General features: G+C 47.9%; 1 pseudogene; it reads right to left on the reverse strand.

Moving 5' to 3' along the window:
• Positions 1-18979, reverse strand: part of LOC135916922 (uncharacterized) — a 28363-nt pseudogene extending 9384 nt beyond the window's left edge.
• Positions 18980-21737: the final 2758 nt, after the last annotated feature.

Raw genomic sequence — 21737 nt, forward strand, 5'->3', positions numbered from 1 at the left:
TAGTGAGTAATTTGTAGTCCACAAATTCGTAAGCAATCTATTTGTTAAGTAATTTAAAGAGGGGAATACATAGATACTTAATTAAGCCAGACACAGGTGGTATAAAGCTTGCCTGGAGTAGTGGGAGAGCATTTGAGTAAAAGGAAGTGTTGTTGATTATGCGAATAGCCTGGTTCTGCATATGATGAATAGACGAGAGGTGGCACTTATATAGGTTTCCCTAGGAGGCAATACGATAGGTGATATGACTATGAATGAACGCAAAGTATAAAGATAATGCGTGTTCTAAAAATAATGCACGTCATTTCACGACAGCTATTATGCCAAAAGCTGTTTTCTGTTTACCAACGCAATATAATTAGTAAACATCATGTGAGAATCTAATTTTATGCCAAGGAACGACACACAGTCTGCTGCAGGAATAAGGTGACTGCGGAGAGTTACTTGGCGGTTACACGGCAAGATCCTCTGCTTTATATTAAATAACATGAACTGAGTTTTGATAGGGTTTAAAATTAAATCATTTACCTGACACAATTCTACAACTTTCGCTCGTTCATTGTTCAGTATAAAGAGTAAGGTTGTTAAAGAGTTATCAGACATGGAAATAGTGGTATCGTCAGCATATAAAAGAGCATCAGAAAAGTTAAGAACATCAGGTAAGCCGGTAATGTAAATGCAAAGCAACAAGGTTCCCAGTATTGAGCATTGTGCTACACCTTGATTTATAACTTTCGACTCAGAATAAGCGCCTCATACACAGACTGTTCGCTCACGGTCGTGTAAGTAATCTTTAAGAAAAGTTAAAGCTGGACCTGTTATACCTAAATATTCTACTCGGAGTTTGGAAAATAAAATGACATGATTAACAGTGTCAAAAGCTATAGTAAAATCTAAAAATACTGAGTCAACAAATTTACCGCTGTAAATAGAGCACCTTATGTAATCGGTTAATGCAATTAATGCTAAGCGCGTCGAACTGCCAAGATGGAAACAGAATTGGCAAGATTTCATCAACTTAAACTTTCTTAGCTAGCTGCTTACACGTTTGAGAAATATTTTATGGATAAGTTTACTAATGGAGGACGAAATAGAGATTGGGCGATAATTGGACACCAGAGATTTATCACCTTTTTTACAGACCGGAATTACTTTTGGCTTCCTAAGCGAACTAGGAAAGGCGCCGCATTTAAAAATTAGATTAATTATGCTGCTTAGTTTTTTCGCAATGCAAGGGACAAGCTTTAAGTAAGAGGCAGGGACATTATCTAGACCTTGGCAAGTGTTTTTAGATTTAATATAGCAGAACTGACCTCATCAGCTGTGACGGGAAAAAGAAAAAATTTATGATTGTAACGGTTTCATGGATTGGAAAAGGTTACATGGATAGAGAAGCGTCCGTGTTGCTTGGCCCCTGAAGTTGATCGCCGCCAGAACCATCTGTACACGTACTGCGACCCGTCACGCGGAATTCTGGTTGAAGGTGAAACTTCAACAGGTCTAAGTAAGAGGAAATTTTTTTTTCTGCTAAATTACCGCCAAATAACACACTATTCCTCGGAGGTGCTATGTTAGGTGATAGTCCATGCAAAACTCTGGATTTAGGCCCTAACTACAGTTTCAAGCCTAACCTGAAGCCAGCAGACGTTTTAGACCTGGATCGCTGCATCACTAGATTTGTCCCTAAAGACGAGTGCTAGAGTGCTTTGCAGAATGCGCCGACATTGGCGAGAGTCCAGATCTTCACGAGCCACCATGACGTCCCAAATGAACGTGCTAATCGGGAAGTTGCGAAGCTTGGAACGAACCTCGAAATATTGCTGATTGCCAGAGATATCAGTTTGTGGTGCACGATGGAAACGCGACTAGATGAAGGGGCGGGGGGGGGGGGGGACAAAGACTGAAAAAAGAAAACCTGTCTTAAAAAAAATAATTCGAAAAATGTTATTCAGAATACTGTCATACGAGTAAATATTCCGTTCAAATACTTTATTCTCTACGAAAGCAACAAATGCAACTTTTTTCTATTTCACAATTTATAAGTTCGTTCTGGGTGACCCCTACCAACCAGTGATTCTAGCGCAACACTCGACAAGACTGCACTTACCGGTTATTATATTGATACATGCATATTGCATGTTACTTGTGGACGGTGCGCGCGGGAGCCCCGACGAAGACGGTGAACGCTCCCTGGCTCTCGAGATGTCGGCTGAACTGGCCAGCGCCGCATTATCTTTTGTAAATATGTTTTGTATATAGTCTCCAATTGTTAATCCTCCGCTTGCGTAACATTTTGGTGAAGGGTGCTGTTCCCCGTCCTCGCCACGGAACTCCGCTGCGGCCGCACAGTCCTGCTTCCCGCCATGGCTCCCGGTGGCGACACTTCGTCTGCTACCACTCCTGCGACACCGCTAACAGCGTACGCTAGGGTTACCAACGCCCGCGATCCTGGCATATTCTCTGGCCAAGATAATGTCGACGTTGAGGACTGGCTGAACCTGTATGAGCGTGTTAGCCAAAACAACCGCTGGGACCCTACCATCATGCTAGTGAATGTCCTATTCTACTCGGGTGGAACTCCTCGTGTCTGGTTCCGGACACACGAGGACGAGATCTTCAGCTGGGATGCTTTCAAGGAGAATCTCAGCGACCTCTATGGCAATCCCAACGGTTGGCAGCTCGCTGCAAGAAAAGAGCTTGGCACCCGAGTTCACTCTTCTACTGAATCGTGTGTCTCTACATACAAGTCATGCTCGCTCTTTCCCGAAAGTCGACGACAAAATGGCTGAGGTTTATAAAGTCTGCCACGTACTCAAAGCGATCGCGAACGACGCGGTCAACTTGTTGGTATTCAACAATGTGTCCACCATCGACATCATTGTCAAGCAATGCCACCGCTTTGAGCTCGCCAAAAGCCGTCACGTCATTCCACACTTATCACGGCTCCCTAACACAGCTGCGACGTCGTCTTGCATAGACCTTACCACTTCGCCACCCTTAAATGAGCACGTCACACGTATTATTCGCCGCGAGCTCGAGGCTACAAGTCCTGCGCCATTTCATCCACGCCCACTTGACCCCACCTTTACCCAACCGGCTCCAGCGATCTCTCGCATTCAGGCTGTGGTGCGGCAAGAATTTTCCAACCTCGTTTTTCCTGCTGCCTGCTCCGTCTCCCGACCTGACGCCCTACCGGTGCCGACAGCTCCACGGCGATCTGTATTCCCCTCCCAGATACCGCAACGCTACCGAGTGGAGAACTCCGGACAACAAGCCCATTTGCTTCCGTTACCTCCGCATTGCCGACGTCGCTCACCACTGCCGCACCTCTTGGACGTCGCCATATTTGAGCTCCGTTTCTCCGTCTCCTCGGCCATATAACGACCCCAGCCGTTACTCGCCTCACCGTATCCTCCTACCTAAGGCGTATCCGTCGATGACAGTCATCCTGCTCGCTCGACTTCACCTCAGCGCCGTCAGTTCCCGTCACCCGAGCCGCGCCGCTATTCGTCGCCGTCCAATTATGGACCCTCCCGGACAGAAAACTAGACCACGCAGCTCCGGGGGGTAGTGCTGCACTATGTTGAGTCGAAATCCTCCAACGACGCTCCCAACGAATCAGAACTTCCTTGATGTTCACGTCGATGGCGTCGCTTTGACGGGGTTAATAGAGCCTGGAGCCAAGGTATCCATAATGAGTTGTAACCTCCGTGGTCGACTGAAGAAGGTTCTCACGCCTCCTACTACTCGAGCCGTACGCGTGACTGACGGTAGCACTGTTGACGTCACTGACATGTGTACTTCCCGTTTCAGCATCTCCGACCGCCACGTTCCTGTTCTTTTTCAGTGCTGACCAATTCTCCCCATGACCTAATGCTCGGACTTTCTTACGGCGCATTCAGCTTCGATCGAGTGTTCTGCCGGTACCCTTTGCCTTGAACTTCCTCTACTCGCGCATATTCGTGCCGAACTGCCGAACAACTTTAGTACGACCGCCTTCGTCAGCCCGCCGCCTAAAGCCTTGACTTTCGTCGATTTGCTGTCATGTTTTCTCGTGCCGGATGGTGATTACGTCACGACACCTGTTCCTGATGTCCTTTTGATGCGCAATATCACTGTGCCCCACTCCGTGGAAACTGTCACCGATAATAGGACATGCCTCCCCACCATCAATTTTGGCAGACAAAGGAAGTTTTACCACAAGGCATATCGGTTGTAACGCTGCGTGCTATAGGAGATGACCACGTCGCAACGTTCTTGGCAGACGTCCACTCAGATTCTTCACCATGTCCACACGATCCTATTTGCCCTGACGCGACATTTTGCCCCATGATTGTTGCGGACATTTTGCCTGAACAAGCAGCAGCTCTGTGTCGCCTTTTGGTTTCTTACCACGACATCTTCGACCTCAACAATCGCCAATTGGGCCATACTTCAATTGTTAAGCATCACATAAATGGTCGTGATGCCAGTCCTATTCATCGCCGGCCATACCAAGTTTCTGCTTCGGAGCGCAAGGTTAATCAAGAAGAAGAAAACAAGATGCTTGCCAAAGGCATTCTTGAACCTTCGTCCAGCTCTTGCGCGTCGCCCATCGTACTTGTTAAAAAGAAAGATAGCACATAGCGTTTCTGCGTAGATTATCATCATCTAAACCGCATTACCAAGAAAGGCGTCTACCCCTTGCCTCGCGCTGACGACGCCCTCCATTGTCTCCACGGCGCCAAATATTGTTCATCAATAGACCTTCGGTTCGGTTATTGGCAAATTTCTGTGGATGAAAAGGACCAAGAGAAGACCGCGTTCGTCACCCCTGATGGTCTATATCAATTCAAAGTTATGTCATTCGGTCTATGCAACGCCCCAGCAATGTTCGAAAGTATTATGGACTCTTTGCTTCAAGGGTTCAAATGGTGAATATGCCTCTGCTACCTAGACAACGGTCTCGTATTTTCACCTACATTTGAGACACACCTCGAGCGTTTATCAGCAGTTCTTTAAGTATTCCGCGAGGCTGGGCTGCAACTAAATTCATGGAAGTGTCACTTCGTTCGTCGGTAGGTTACAGTACTGGGCCACCTCGTCGACGCTTCCGGTTTTCAACCAGACCCGGAGAAAATTCGTGCTGTCACGTCGTTTCCTTTACCTCAGTCTATCAAAGACGTCCAAATTTTGTAGGACTCTGGTCCTACTTCCAACTCTTCGTTAAATCCTTCACAGCAATTGCCCGACCGCTTAAGATCTTCAAAAGAAGGACGTGCCGTTTACGTGGGGCCCCGCTCAAACTACCGCGTTTGCCCAGCTCACCAACATTCTCACCACGCCACCTATACTGGCCCACTATGACCCATCTTCTCTTACAGAAGTGTGTGCCGATGTCAATGGTCACGGTATCAGTGCCGTCTTAGCCCAGCACCAGCGAGGTCGAGATCGTGTTATCGCCTACACTAGCCGCCTCCTCACAGCAGCGGAGCGCAACTATTCAATTACAGATCGTGACTGCCCGGCTCTCGTCAGGGCGGTTTCCAAATTCAGCCCGTACTTAACGAGAGCAGCATTCCAGGCAAGTTGGTAATACATTACTTAAATGATATTGCGTGACAAAAAACGACACGAACGTGAGAGAAGAGCCCGTATTTGTATGGCACGCATTTCTCTAATCACGGACCACCCGCGCTCTGCTGGCTTTCCTCACTCAAGAATTCTACCGGCGGGCTTGGTCGCTGGGCTCTGCGGCTGCAAGAATATTCCTATGCAATAGTGTACAGGTCGGGCCGATAACACAGAGACGCAGACTGTTTATCACACTATCCAGTGGACGAAACACGCACCGACCCTGACCCCAATGCCTACGCTTGCGTTTTCCCCGCTTCTCAGCTCCTACACATTGCCGACGAGCAATGCCATGATGCCACCTTGCGAGCCATCATTGATGGCTTAGAATCTTCGTTTTCTCATTGGTCCCTTCAATTGTTTGTTCTCCGGGATGGTGCATTAAACCGGCACAGTGTACGCCCGACAGTCCTGACCTACTTCCGGTCATTCCTAAGGACCTCCGGTCAGCTTTTCTCCAAGAACTTCAAGATTTACCACCTTAGCGTCTTCCGCACCTATGACCGGATTTGCCAGCGCTTCTTTTGGCCAGGCCTTGCCCGCTCCGTCCGGATATACGTTCCGGCGTGTGAGAAATGCCTTATGCAAAAAAGAAGTGAGGCTTGCAGACAGGACACAACAGTAGAGAAGTGGACAACACGAACGCCGACTATCAACTGAAGGAAGCACTGAGGCGAAAAAAGAAAGAAGACACAAAACTCATCTGCGCAAGTTCATTATTGGTATCACCACGTGTCAGTCGGGTACATGTGCCATGTGCCGATCTACGGGAGAGATACCTGTTAAGGCACTTAATCTCTTCCTTACGTAAAGTAATTGAAGGCTGACTCACGCACGCACTTCCACCATTATAGATATGCCATACCTCTACCATAAGACGCGTATCTTCATTATTATGCCTGTACAATATCGCGCGTTCATCGAACCCTAGCATGCATTTACAATCTTGGCAATGTAGGGAAAGATTAGAAGGCGATCCACCGGTTAACGACCTTTTATGTTTCGTGTGTGTGTGTGGTTTTTATTGGCGCAAGGGCCAGCTATGGCCAAAGAGCGCAAAGCCAGTGTTGTTGAATTCGCAGTGTAGTGATGAGTTCAATGAGGATGGTCACGACCTATTCTGGTCATGACCATCCCAACGGGAGTCGGGACCCTCCCTCCACATATAACGAGATAACAAAGCACTTTTATATAGACCGCAGAATATACAGCACACCTCACAATAAGCTCACCAGGCCTCAAGCCCTCACGTTCAGAATGCTTGAAACAAATACGTACCCCACGCAGAACAGACTACATCACTACAAGACTGACCTATACAAAACATGATATTGCGAAAATTTCCATAGCACACTAGACGTACATCACTTGCTCTGGCCGTGTGGTCGGACCCACGCAAACAATGATCAAGACTCCGCCAGGCTACAGGACGCATTACGCAGCACAGACCTGGCATTGCAGCTGTGGGCTGTCCAGCGAGCCCACGATGCGGCCAGGGAGTTACAACTCCTGGTCCCAACGTGAGAGTAGCCATCTCTATAGGATTTTGCGTCCCGTAGCTCACAGGACCTTTCATTAAAGTTATTCAATCCAAAAAAATTCTCACGTGGTAATAAAGGGGCCTTAAAAATAGTTGCTCTAGAGTGCGTAAAATCTATCTGTTATAAGAATATGTCGATGATAACGACATGTTCTATGGGCAATAAAATCAATCGTGAGAGAATGATGCATTAAAAAGATATGCGAGATAGTAAAATTACCTGGAGCACTACTGCCTCGCCAGAGCCCTTGAAACACAAGGGCCTGGAGGCATGTGCTATACAGTATGACTATCACAGCGGCATCCTCTCAAGAGAGGAAGCGCTACGAATGCATGGGGCTAATAACAAGTAGGCCAACATCTCTGAGGAAACCTAGGATTGTGTTTGTATTAAAAACCGTTCTGGACCGAGAAACATTACAGGATGAAGAGGAATGTGTTGACGGTATGCTAAGGAAAAATGTCTCCTTCTCTCAGATTCAACTTTCCGACACTCCAGGAGGACGTGGGGCACGGTCAGCCTCTCTCCTCATCTACCACAGGTTGGTGGGTCATTTCCGGTGAGTAAAAAGTTATGGGTGCCAAATGTGTGTCCTATTCTAAGACGACAGAATAGGACATATGTCAGGCATGATTTTATTGCAGAAGGCCAGAACCCTAATTGTGGCTTTATTACGTGCAGCGTATTATTTGTTTCCCTGTCCCACAAGCGTTGCCAGTAGTTTCGCAGTTTCCTGCGCAAGAAGGCCCTCAGATCTGTGACAGGTACTGCAGCGGTAGGATGAACAGAATACGATGCAATTGATGTGGCCATGTGGTCCACCAGAACGTTACCTTCGATGGCCCTATGACCCGGCACCCAGCATATGATGACATACTGGTTACATATATACGCTTTACATAAGACGGAATATAGTTCATTGATTCCTGGATTTTTGTTCTTACAAAACGACATCAAAGCCTTCACAGCGCTTAGAGAGTCCGTATGTAAAACAGATTTTTTTTAGTTTTGTTTTCCTTATATGCTTCACAGCCGACAATAGTGCGTAGGCCTCAGCCGTAAAGTGCTTGTTTCCGGATACAGTACATCGGATTCCGAGAAGGATGGGCCGACAGCTGCATATGACACCCCCTCGCGTGGCTTCGATGCGTCTGTGTAGAACTCCGTGCAGGAGTGTTTTCATTGGAGTTCCCGGAAATGCATCTGGATTTCAATCTCTGGAGCGTGTTTTGTAACTTGCATGAAAGATATATCGCATTGTATCATCTGCCACTCCCAAGGAGGTAACAGCTTAGCTGGAGGCATTAGGCGATGTTTGAGGATTGGCACATCCATTTCAACACTAAACTCCCTCACACGAAGTGAAAAGGGCTGTCTTATAGAGGGACGATTACGAAAGAGTGTATCATCTGTCATATCGTTAAGGGTATTAAAACACGGATGTTGAGGATTAGAGTGGACATTCAGGAAATATGTTTGGCTGATGTATGTTCCCTGGAGATGGAGGGACCACTCATTTGATTCTACATACAAACTTTCAATGGGACTTGTTCTGAAAGCGCCAGTGGCCAGTCGGATTCCTAAATGGATAACAGGATCCAGCATCTTTAGTGCGCTCGGGGCTGCAGAATGATAAATCACGGCACCGTAGTCCAATCGTGATCGAACGAGGCTTTTGTGAAGATTCATCAAACATTTTCTGTCGCTGACCCATGTTGTATGGGATAAAATATTCTGTAAGTACATTGTTTTTAAGCATTTCACCTTGAGATACTTTATGTGTGGAATAAATGTTAGGTTAGAGTCAAGTATGATACCTAAGAACTAGTGCTCTTTGTTCACGGGGATTGGCTGGCCATACATTTCGATATTAGGATTTGCAAAGAGCCCTCTCTTTCTTGTGAAAAGCACACAAGAACTTTTGTTCGGGTTCCCTTAAATACGTTTCCGTCTGCCCATTTAGATACTTTGTTCAAGCCCCGTTGTACTCGCCTCTCACCCATTGCAAGGTTGCAGGATTTGAAACCTATTTGTATGTCATCTACGTAAAGAGAATAAAAAATGGCTGGCGGTAATGAAGCGCGGAGCATGTTCATGTTAATTATAAAGAGAGTGCAACTGAGCACGCCTCCCTTAGGTACACCAGTTTCCTGTGTGAATGTACGCGAGAGTGCATTACTTATTTTCACCCGAAATGTGCAGTTTTGTAGGTAGCTTTCGATAATGTTTAACATATTGCCGCGGATGCCCAGCGCCGACAGCTCGCGCAATATTCCGTACCGCCAAGTTGTATCGTACGCCTTTTCCATGTCTAGAAATACGGATAGGAAGTTATGTACGAAAGCATCGCGAATGTTTGATTCGATGCGCATGAGATGGTCGGTTGCAGATCGCCCTTCCCTGAAGCCACATTGAAGTGGGTCAAGCATATTGCTGGACTCTAGAAAATGTACGAGACGGCGATTGATCATTTTTTCAAAAAGCTTCCAAAGACAGCTCGTAAGCGCTATAGGACGATAGCTGGTAAGTGCTGATGTATCTTTACCATGCTTCAAAACAGAGATAACAATAGCTTCTTTCCATTTAGATGGGAGGTACCCGGCAGCCCATATAGCATTGAAAAGTGCGAGTAACGTTACCTGAGTATCGTTGTGGAGATGTTTAAGCATATCGTACATGATCCTGTCAGGTCCAGGTGCAGAGCTCTGACATGCAGCCAAAGCAGCTATCAATTCGGCAATGTTAAAAGGCTGGTTATATAATTCGTTCTGTCTGCATTTGCGGTTGATGGCCTCACGTTCTGCTATTTGTTTCTGCTTTAGGAATGCCTTGGAATAATGATTCGAGCTGGAAATCCGCTCAAAATGTTCCCCGAGTGCGTCAGCTTGATCTTCTAAGCTATTGCATTCATCGTTTACTAAGAGCAACGGATGAATTTCTTGTCCCTTTAGCCTTCTAAGCCTGTCCCACACTTTAGCCTCTTGGGTATATGAATTTATAGCTGAAAGGAACCTCTGCCAGCTTGCCCTCTTTGCCTGTCTTCGCGTTGGTCTTCCCTGGGATTTAATCTGTTTAAATTCTACTAAATTTTGGGCGGTAGGCCATTCATGTAGTTTGCCCTAAGCTTTATTTTGTCTCCTCCATGCCTCTCTGCAATCGTTGTTCCACCAGGGGACCCGTTTTTTCAATGAAGTGCCGTTTGTCTGAGGGATGAATTTCTCTGCTGCATCAATGATAAGAGCGGTAAAATATGATATGGCATGATCTATGCTAAAATCACTTACAAAATCTGGTAATGTGTAGGTGGATTCCGCAAAGCATTCCAAATTAGCCTCGGCTCGTTTTCAGTGAGGAACAGGCGGAGGGAGTCATGTTGTGTTACTAGGTTTGGAGTTAATGGGAAGTGATCACTTCCAAATGGATTTTTAATTACAGCCACTCTAAATCAGAGAAGGTAGAACCAGAACCCATAGACAGGTCTATTGAGGGGTATGAATTATGCTGTGGATTATAGTAGGTCGGTTCTTTGTTATTAAAGAGGCACGCACTGGAGTTTAAAAGGACATTTTCAATGAGTCGACCTCTCACGTCGCATCGTGAGCCTCCACACATCGGGTTATGGGTGTTAAAATCTCCAACGAGTATGTAAGGCTCGGGGAGCTGGTCAATGAGGTTATAAAAGTCTGTTTTTTCGAGACGCTGGTTTGGCGGTATATAAATGGAACACATTGTTACTAATTTGGGAAAAAGAATGGCCAGAACTGACACTGCTTCGAGGGGCGCGTTAACGGTGACGGGTCGGCAAGCGACAGATCTGTGGGCTACTATTGCTACACCGCCAGAGGCGGTAGCCTCGTCATGGTCATTCGGAAAGATAGAGTAATTACGAAGGAAATTAGTGTTTCTAGGTTTCAGATGTGTCTCTTGAACAGACAGCAACCTTGGATTATGTTTGTGTAACAGTTCGTTAATGTCGTCGAGGTTACGTAAAAGTCCTCGTACATTCCACTGTAGTATTTGTGTTTCCATTATGATAAATGTGTTGGGTGCTGTGTGTTTAAGAGACAAGGATTAGGTCACCGGCCTTTTTCAGGTGCCGTGACGGGAGTTTTGTCTCTTTTGGAGCGGTCGAGAGTGCCTCGCCGCTCCTTAGGCGCTGGTGTGCGCCGTCTTGGTGGTGGTTGTGTCCATCGCCTCTTGCGAGGCGCTGGACAGGCGCTCTTCCGAGCGCTTTGTTTGGCGTGACGGCCTCGGCACGTTGGACAAAGCCTTTGAGGTCACCTGCCAGGAGGTAGATGGCCTCTTCTGCTGGGTTGGCGTAGCAGCAATAGCTGCAGCCGCCGGGGGGGGGGGGAGGGGGGGGGAGGCGGATGGCGTATCTGCCGCCTCACTGGGTGTGAGTCGGACAGCCGCCAGAGACCGTTGTGGCGCTGCCCCCTGACGCGCCACTTCGGCAAATATGTTTTTGGGCAGGTAGGATACCCGCCTGCGTGCCTCCTTGAACCTAATATTTTCTTTTACTTTTATCGGCACAATTTCTTTTTCTTTTTTTCCAGGATGGGCACGACCGCGAGTATGCGGCGTGCTCCATTTAGCAGTTTACACAATGGAGAGTGTTCTCGCAAGCTTCAGAAGTATGTTCATGGGCACTGCACTTGGCACAGGTCTGACGGCCTCGGCAGCTCTGCGAACTGTGGCCGAAATGTTGGCGTTTGAAACAACTGAGTGGATTTGGCACACATGGCCTAACATGGAGCTTGATGTACCCTGCCTCGATTGACTCGGGCAGGACACTTGATCCGAAGGTGATTATCAAGTGCTTGGTTTGGATTTATTTGCCATCTCGCCTCATCTTAGTTCTTTTGACATTGATTACATTCTGTTCACTGAAGCCCTCCAAGAGTTCAGCCTCAGTGAGCTCCAGCAAGTCATCATGCGACAAAACGCCGCTGGCGGTGTTCATAGTACGGAGCGGGGTTACTGTTAGCTGGTTATCCCCAAATGACACTAGTTTAAGCAGTTTCTCGTATTGCTTCATATCGCGGAGCTCCAGGAGAAGATCATCATCATCATCAGATGGTTACGCCCACTGTAGGGCAAAGGCCTCTCCCACACTTCTCCAACAATCCCGCTCGTCTACAAATTGTGGCTATGCCATCCCTGCAAACTTCCTAATCTCATCCGCCCACCTAACTTTCTGCCGCCCCCTGCTACGCTTCCCTTCTCTTGGGATCCAGTCCGTAACCCTTAATCACCATCGGTTCCAGGAGGAGATCACCGCTTGCCATGCTGGTCGCCTTATAACCGGCTCCAAAAACATCACTCAAAGTCTTCGATACAAGGAAAGGTGAAATTGTGCGCGCTGGTGTGCCTGGTTTTTCCGAGTGAACTACATGGAAACGTGGGAAGTTGTGGACTTGGAGTCTGAAAAACTGAAAAACTTCATCGGTGCGCCTTCTATTCTGAGGGCGATCAGGGAGTTGCGGAAAGGAGCTATCCATAAATATATGTGATACTTCGGCAGTAACGGTAGCGACCCACCATGGAGTCCTACAAGGGGACGCCGCAGGACCTGTGAAACACGGCCTGCAAACGCCAGCTGTACATTACCACTATAACCAAATATGAAATAACCTAGGTTGGCTATTCAGACAAGCTTAACCCTTGCTGCCCGGAAAAATTGGAATAAAAGGAAGCCAGAAGAAGACAGGAAAGGTGGAAAGTAAAGAAAAGACGAAGGTTGTAGGGAGAGAGAGACAGGAAAAGGCAACTACCGATTTCCCCCGGTTGGGTCAGTCCGGGGGTGCCGTCTATGTGAAGCAGAAGCCAAAGAGGCGTGTTGCCTCCACCGGGGGGCCTTAAAGGTCCAAACACCCAGCATCGGCTTAACCTCCAGGATCCCCCTTTCCCCAGACACGGCTAACCGTCCCGAGACACGGTCCAACCCTCATGTGCTCGGGTACGTGGTGTCGTAACACACCAAACGCCTGCTGACGTAGACGCCCCTGCGGGGAAAATTCCGTTTTTTACTACATTGGAATGCTTGGATTGAAAGTTTAGCAACGGCTTCGAAGATCTTGGAGAGTACTGCAAACAAACGTGATATTGTTCGAAGACCAAGGAGATGTCAAGAAACTGAATAACGTGTCGCTGAGGAAATTCCTTGATAAACTTTAATCCTCCTCCATAAAGTTTAAGTTGCTCACTTACTGAGGCAGCAGCGGAATCGAATTCTTCCCTATTGCAGAAAATCTGGTGATCAACGAAATATCTTGAAAATGCTATCGCCTAAGGCTTTCGCTAAGCAGCTGTCAACTTTACTCAGGTAAATATTGCTAAGAATAGAGGCAACCTTTGAGCCCATACAAATGCCTAATTTCTGCAGAAAAACGCCATCTCTCCACCCAATCAGCGTCGACTTCAAGTACATTGAAACAATTTCTAGAAAAGCTCCCGCAGAAGCACCGCATTTGTCAATAAAAGCCGGTTCTTGCACTTATTCTTCAATGCACTCACTTACGGAATTTAGCAACCCTTCAGGCAGCAAGGAATAACACAGGTCTTTGATATCCATACCAAAACCTGCACAATCACTAGGATTTTCCTCTCTGAAATACTGAACTAGTGCCTGAGGATTACGCAAGCAAAAAGGGTCTCAAAAACCCAGTGAAGCTAAGGAGCTCTGTAGGTAACTAGTGACACAGACCTGCCACGTCCTTTTCTCTGGCACTAGAGCACGAAAAGTAATTTCTTGCTTATGGGTCTTCGCCGAGAAAAACAGTTCTAAGGTGAGGGATTTTGCTTTCTTGACATTAGAGACAAGACTATCAAGATTATGTCTTGACAGGAGGTCAAGCGCACGTTGTTCAACTGCCGAAGGCCTGAGTTTTCATCATCATCATCATCATCATCAGCCTGGTTACGCCCACTGCAGGGCAAAGGCCTCTCCCATAATTCTCCTGAGTTTTACAGGAGTTTTCCTGAGTTTTCCTGAGTTTTCACTCTACAGCCTGAGTTTTACTGGCTGTAAATTCTTTTCTATGGCTGAAATCGCTTTTTCTGAAAACATGTCATCTGGCATAATTACGAAATAACCTTCCTTGTCAGACATTACTGGTCTAAGTTTATGCTCCACAAGGTTTTTAACTAACGGTCGGACAGGGTCAGACGTCTTAAAATGAGAATTTGATTGTTTAGTGCTAGCAATGCAAGCTGAAATACAGCGCGAGAGTTCTTCCGTGACGAACGTGGGTATGCAGCGCGGTATGCTTAAAACGTCACGGGCTTTACGTTACGCTTAAAACAGTGCTTAGGACCTAAAGCAAGGGTTTTGCTATGGGTATCACTTACGATGGCGTCTCCGAGAACTAGTACGTTATTTGACAGTGAATTATTAGAAAGGTGTTTCCACTTACTTTGTTGAAGATCCGGAAGTTTCAATCTCCATAGGAAGTCCGCGTGTTGCACGGCTATCCCATTCCAATCGGCGTAGGGGTGGTTCCAACGGCGACCAACTCCCAGGGCCGCGCAACGGACCTTTAGACACTCCTGATAGAACCTATCCTGGCGCCATGATCCAGCGGAAAGAATAGCTCCAATCCTCCTGGCATGCCCAGTTGATGGTTAAACGAAGCCGCACATCATTTGAACTTCCAATGGGACGACACGATTACGACTAAACCACGACATGGTTCTAGCGCGGAACATACATATTGCAATTAAGGAAGCTAACGAAGCAGGATTGTGCAGGTAAGTAGGGGAACATGGAAAAGGGCTCAGAGTACTAGAAATGACGCTTAGAACGACAAAAAGCTGAGCTAGTTGGTAAGAATTCATTATGCAAAAAAGAGGTGAGGCGTGCAGACAGGACACAAAAGTAGATAAGTAGACAAGACGAACCCCGACTATCAGCTGAAGGGAGCACTGAGGCTAAAAAAAAAGAAGACACAAAACTCATCTGCGCAAGCTCAGGAATGGTATCACCACGTGTCGGTCGGGTACATGTGCCGGTCTACGTGAGAAATAACTCTTAAAGCACTTAATCAGAGGCTAATGGAAGATAAAAGGTCGTTAACCGGCGGATCGCCTTCTAATCTTTCGCTACATTTCCGAGATTGTAACTGCACGCCAGAGTTAGATGAATGCGCGATATTACATGTACAGGCATATGAATGAAGATACGCATCTTATGGTAGAGGCATGGCATATCTATATTGGTGGAAGTGCATACGTGAGCCAGCCTTCCATTACTTTACATAAGCAAGGGATTAAGTGCCTTAACAGTTATCTCTCATGTAGACCGGCGCATGTACCCGACTGACACGTGGTCATTCCATTCATGAGCTTGCACAGATCAGGTTTGTGTCTTCTTTCCTTTTTCGCCTCAGTGCTCCCTTCAGTTGATAGTCGGCGTTTGGGTTGTCCACTTCTCTACTCTTGTGTCCTGTCTGCACGTCTCACATCTTTTTTGCATAATAAATTCTTACCAACTAGCTCCGCTTTCTGTCGTTCTGAGAAATGCCAGTGTCGAAAAACACCATCGACGCTGCCTGCTGGGTGCCTTCAACCGCTCGACATTCGTTCGGAGCCTTTCTTTCGCATTGGCTTGGACTTACTTGATCCGTTCCCTCTGTTCACGTCTGGCAACAAGTCGGTCGCTGTGACGACAGATTACGCCACACGCTACACCATCACGAGAGCCCTTCCAACGAGCTGCGCCACAGATATCACCGATTTTCTTTTACGCGACGTGATTCTGCAGCGTAGCGCTCCCCACCAACTACTCACTGACCGTGGTCAGACATTTTTTTTTCTAAAGTCATCGCCGACATCCTGCAGTCCTGCTCAACCAAGCACAAGCTGACTACGTCTTACCATCCACAGACCAATGGTCTCACGGAGCGTCCGAACCGTACCCTAACAGACATGCTTCCAAAGTATGTTTCGTCCGACCATATTGATTGGGACCAGGCCCTACCTTATGTTACTTTTGCGTATAATTCTTCGCGTCATGACACTACTGGTTGTTCCCCGTTATTTCTGTTGTTCAGCCGAGAACTCACGTTGCCACTGGACGCACCCTTTCATCCGCCGCAGCCGAGACCAGCGAGTATGCACTTGACGCTATCACCAGGGCAGCCCAAGCACGCGAGATTGCCATTTCTCGCCTCCTGACCTCGCAAGAGAAGCAGCGCGCTTGTACGATCGCCAACACAGAGACATCCACTTTTCGCCTGGATCTCTGGTACTCCTGGGGTCCCTTACTCGTTACATTGGCCTGTCAGAAAAATTCCTTCCTCGGTACACAGGCCCCTATCGAGTGCTGCGTGCCGTGACTCCAGTTACCTACGAAATCACCCCAGCCAGTACCAGTGCCTTCTCTGCCCCGAATTCGACTGACGTTGTGCATGTCGCACGCCCTCAACCATATTACTGTCCTGTTATCATCGATATTTACACGCACCGGGACGATGCTTGCGTGACCGGGGACAATGATACATGCATGTTGCGAGTTTCTTGTGGACGATGCACGCGGGCGCCCCTACGAAGACTATGAAAGTACCGTGGCTTTCGACCTGCCGGCTGAACTGGCCAGCCTGCATTATCTTTTGTAAATATACTTTGTAAACAGTCTCCAGTTGTTAATCCTTCGATCGCGTAATATTATGCTATATGTCGCACAGAATGGCATTGCTCACTTGAACGCGGCGGTTCCATCCAAGTATCTTTTTTTTTAGTTCCTTGCGGGTTTATTCAAACTGCGGCGCGCGCAGGGCATAAATTGGCGAAAGCAGTGAGCGCAGCTTTTTGTTATCGTACAAGTTCACGCTGAGGCATCCTACGCGCTGTTTCGTGGCGATGTTAAATGCGGAACGCTCCGCGAAGAAACGTCTTGCTATATTCATTCGATCATCGTAATAAAGGCTCCGAGTGTCCGATGGACAGTAAAATTAGTAAGGCGAATGTTTTATAAATGATTATGTGGGGTAATGTTGTCTTCTTTTAGAACTGTTGAATATGAATACGTAGTGGCGCATGGAACTGCGAATGATTCTGTGACAAGGTTTCGCATATTTAGCTTTACATTGCGACTGTATGATGGCCATAGTAATTTTTATCTTTTGAAACATGTTCTGTTTGGTCAGTTATATTGGTTACGTTATTCTAGACGACTAAAAGTGAAGTTGCCGTTAGAACCTCCATGGCACTGTCATATATGTCTGTCCTATTCGCTCACCTTCGTAAGGACCCTACTGACTAATTGCCGTCAATAACAGCCTAACTATGGTCACATTAGGACACACGCCACTCCTGTAGTTTACTGACACGCTGGTTCTTCAGCTGCAGCGAGTCAAGCTCGCCTCCGCCTACAAAGAAATTTAACTGCTGGCGTAGCGTTCGAAATGATGGACGCTAAAGAAATTCAAACATTCTTGCCGAACAGCACACGTTCTTGATATCACTTCAATTTCCTGTTATGATGTCACTTTTTGTTTTACTAGCTGTCAGTTGTCCCCGGATACGGAAATGGTGACGGTTGACGAGCCGCCATTTTGCTGACTTGAGGGCTTCTGTGGAAGCTTTGCCACCTAATTACGCATACCTTGCTAACGGTAACAAGAAAATATTTGTCCCTCGGCACACCACTAGTTTCATTTGTTTATCTGGATTCACTCTAGGTGGCTATCATTCCTTGGGCGTTGTTGCCTCATCGGTGTTCAACAAACTGAGGCTCACGTGATTACACCGTTAGTGCATTGTCGCTCCCATATTTCACTTAGCGATTGCACTGAATGCATTAGACGCATAAGCAAGTTATAAAAGGCATTTATTACCATATTAGATTAGATTAGATTAGAGGCTAGCGCAGACTGTTGCCTCTTGGCCAAGGGTGCCGTATTCCGTTGTAAATATATTTGTATATAGCTTTTCGTCTGCGTCTTCCTACTTAACATATCTGGTGGAGGTGGACGTTCCCTGTACCTCGTCACGAAACTTCGCAGTGGACGGTACGTCGAGCCTTCCTTCATGACTCCCGGTGACAACTCGACTCCGCCGGCTCCGACACCTGCTGCCACTTCGACGACCTACATCACTCTCTCCGCTCCCCGTGATCCTCGCGTATTCTCGGGCAAAGATACATCGAGGACTGGATCAGCCTGTACGAACACGTCAGCCGCAATAACCGGTGGGACCCTACTATCATGCTCGCCAACGTAGTCTTTTACCTCAGTGGAACACCTCGAGTTTGATTTCGGACACACGAAGATGAGTTCACCAGTTGGGATTTGCTTAAGCAAAAGCTCCGAGACTTGTTCGGCGACCCATACTGTCACCAACTTGCCGCACAGAAGGCGTTATCCGGCCGCGTGCAGACGTCAACGGAGCCCTTCATCACGTACATTCAGGACGTCTTGGCTCTGTGCCGCAAAGTTGACGCACACATGACTGAGTCCGATAAGGTCTCCCACATCTTCAAAGCCATTGCCTATGACGCCTTCAACTTGCTCGTTTTGAACAACGTGGCGACGGTAGATGCAGTTATAAAAGAGTTCCGACGCCTGGAACTCGCTAAAAGCCGACGTATCCACCAGCAGTTTCCCCGTCTGCCCAACACCCCAGTGACATCTTCCTGTACCGACGCTCCTCGTCCCACCAACACTAGCGATGTTACCCGGACCGTCCGACGTGAGATCGAGGCCGCCTATCCGGCTGCCTTCGACTCCAGCCCCTCCAACGCACTTGCAGCCACGGTTTCCCTGATCCAGACAGTTGTCCGCCAGGAATTCGCAAACATGGGTCTTCACACCGTTTGCTCGGCCCATCACCCTGATAACCACCCGGCTTCATCGATTCCGCCCCATTCGGCATCTTATTACCCCGCGCCTCCACCAGATATGTTACGTAGGAAGACGCAGACGGAAAACTATATACAAGTATATTTACAAGGGAATACGCCGCATTTGACCAAGAGGCAAGAGCCCGTGCTTGCCTCAAATCGTCGTCGTCGTCTTCTCACTGCTCGCCTCTTCGTCATTGTAAACACTGTGGCCTGGTCTCGCTCGCTCCGTCCGACGCTATGTTGCTGCCTGTGATCCCTGCCACCGTCGGAAAACACCTGCCGGTCATCTGCAGCCGATCACCGTCCCTGCGGAACCGTTCTTTTCTGCTGGATTAGACCTCCTCGGACCCGTTCCCACGTCATCCTCGGTGAAGAAATGTGTAGCCGTCGCAGCTGATTACGCCACCCGATATGCTATCACGCGGGCTCTCCCTACCAGTTGCGCAACTGACGTCGCGGACTTTCTCTTGCGTGACATTATCATACTACATGGCACCCCTCGAGAGCTGCTTACTGACCGGGGTCGTAAGTTCCTCTCAAAAGTTATCGTCGACATTGTGCGTGCCTGCTCCACCCAACAGAAGCTGACTACCTCATGCCACCGTCAAACCAATGGCCTGGCAGAGCGGTTAAACCGTACTCTTACCGATATGCTCTCCAAGTACGTTTTCAAGGACCACCACGACTGGGACATTGCCCTTCCTTACGTAACATTTGCGTACAATACTTCCCGGCACGACACCGCAGGATTTTCTCCATTTTACGCACTGTACGTTCGCGAACAGACCTTGCCCCTTGACACGGCACTTCCGCCTGCTGCGATCTCAACAAGCCAGTGTGCGCGCGACGCCGTCGCCCTCGCCATCTATGCACGCCAGCTTGCCCGTGCTCGACTGACGGCCTCGCAAACCACTCAGCAGCGTCAGTACAACGGCCGCCACTATGATGTAGTTTTCGCCTGGTGCGCTCGTGCTCCTAAGGTCGCCCTCTCGTCACGTCGGACTTTCAGAAAAGCTCCTTTCGCGATTCACAGGGCCCTACCGCGTGCTGCGCCAGGTGACGCCTGCGGCGTACGAAATTGCTCCTGTGTGTTCAACCTCTTCCTCTAATCTGGCATCTAGTGATGTGCACGTCAGTAGGCTCAAGGCCTACTACACTGCTTCGAAGTCCCGCCATTAGTGGCTCCGGGACGGCGCTTTTGCCGCCGGGGGTAGTGCTACGGAACAGTGTTTACAGTGACGAAGAGGCGAGCAGTGAGAAGACGAAGACGACGATTTTTTTTCTCATGTGTTCTTGTGTTAGCCTTGCTGGATGTCTGTATAATCACCTGGCTACGGGGCTTCCCCATGGTCAGCGACGGTAGCTCCTCAGGAGCTGCCGCTTGAGTTTTTTCTGCGCATTGGAGCCGGCATTGTTCCTGTGGCCATGGTGCCGACCGAGGGAGGCACGATCAATGTGAGAAACCCAAAAACAATTCAGGCCGAATTGCAGAAGGCCTCACCCCACTTCCGACAGATCACAGAGGTCCGTCAGTTCGGCAGAGGTGGCATACTATGCTGCTCGCCAGACCACACCTGTGTCAAAGAACTGCTGAATTGTTCCACATTCGCTTCCCGTCCGGTGAGATGTTTCGTACCACCACATCTCGCATGCTCTAGAGGCATTGTACGAGGGGTGGACGTCACTTTAACCCCTGAGGAGATTTTAGAAATGTTCTCGGTGGCTGGTGTTATCTCCGTTTACCGGCGCAGTCGAGTGATTCACAATAAGAAGATACCAACGGAGTCAGTCATAGTTACATGTGCTGGGACTATGCGGCCAACAGAAATTAGGGTCTGGCCCCTAATTTACAAGGTAGAAGCTCTACCTCCACGCATTCTACAATGTAACAAATGTTTGCGATTTGGTCACAGTGTCAGGGGCTGCAGATCTGCACCCCGCGGCCGTGCTTGTGGAGACAGCTGCAGTTTTAGTGATTGTTCCTCCAAAAAAGACAAATCTTGTCTGTGTGGTGGTGCTCATTCCGCCAACTACTCGAACTGTCCTGCAAGATCACAGGAAATGCAAATTGTAGATGTAATGGAAAGGAGACGTTGCTCACGCCCTGATGCTGCTGTTGGAGTCCAGGGGAGGTCTAAGGGATATGCAGGAGTGACAGCCCGTCAGCAAATGGTTGCAGACACAGCCCTTTCCGATTCTATTGTGACAGCGGTCGAAAAGGCGTTGTCAAAAGCTATGGAAAGATTAACATCAAACCTGTCGGAGACTCTAGCTCAAGTGTTGACATCACAAATGATTCAGCTTTTCAGTCCTTTAGCGAGTTCCAATGCTAGCTCGCAGATTATTACACAAACCCTTACAACAAATGCTGAGCAACTAGTGGATCCTTCATCAGTTATTGTACAAGACGCAGACAATGCGAGGCCATCAACTGCAACTCGGCAGACCGACAGCGGATGCTTCTCTGGATCAGTGTCGGAAAACAACCAGGATGTATAAATGGACCTCCCGACTGTTAAACGCACAAGATCACCTAACGATAACTCATCGATCTCTGTCCCGCACTCAAAAACCAAAACGTTTGTGAAAGATAGTCTTTCCAAGTCACATTCTAATCCTAATCCTTCCAGCTCTGACCCTCAAACAAAACCAACAAAGTACGGTAAAGACAGTCTTTCGAAGAAAGATTTCTTAAAACACAGTATTTTAGAGCAAGTGGTTTCTAAAGTAGGCCTTAATTC

The sequence above is a fragment of the Dermacentor albipictus genome, unplaced genomic scaffold (genome assembly GCF_038994185.2).
Source record: "Dermacentor albipictus isolate Rhodes 1998 colony unplaced genomic scaffold, USDA_Dalb.pri_finalv2 scaffold_38, whole genome shotgun sequence".
NCBI classification, from domain to species: domain Eukaryota; kingdom Metazoa; phylum Arthropoda; class Arachnida; order Ixodida; family Ixodidae; genus Dermacentor; species Dermacentor albipictus.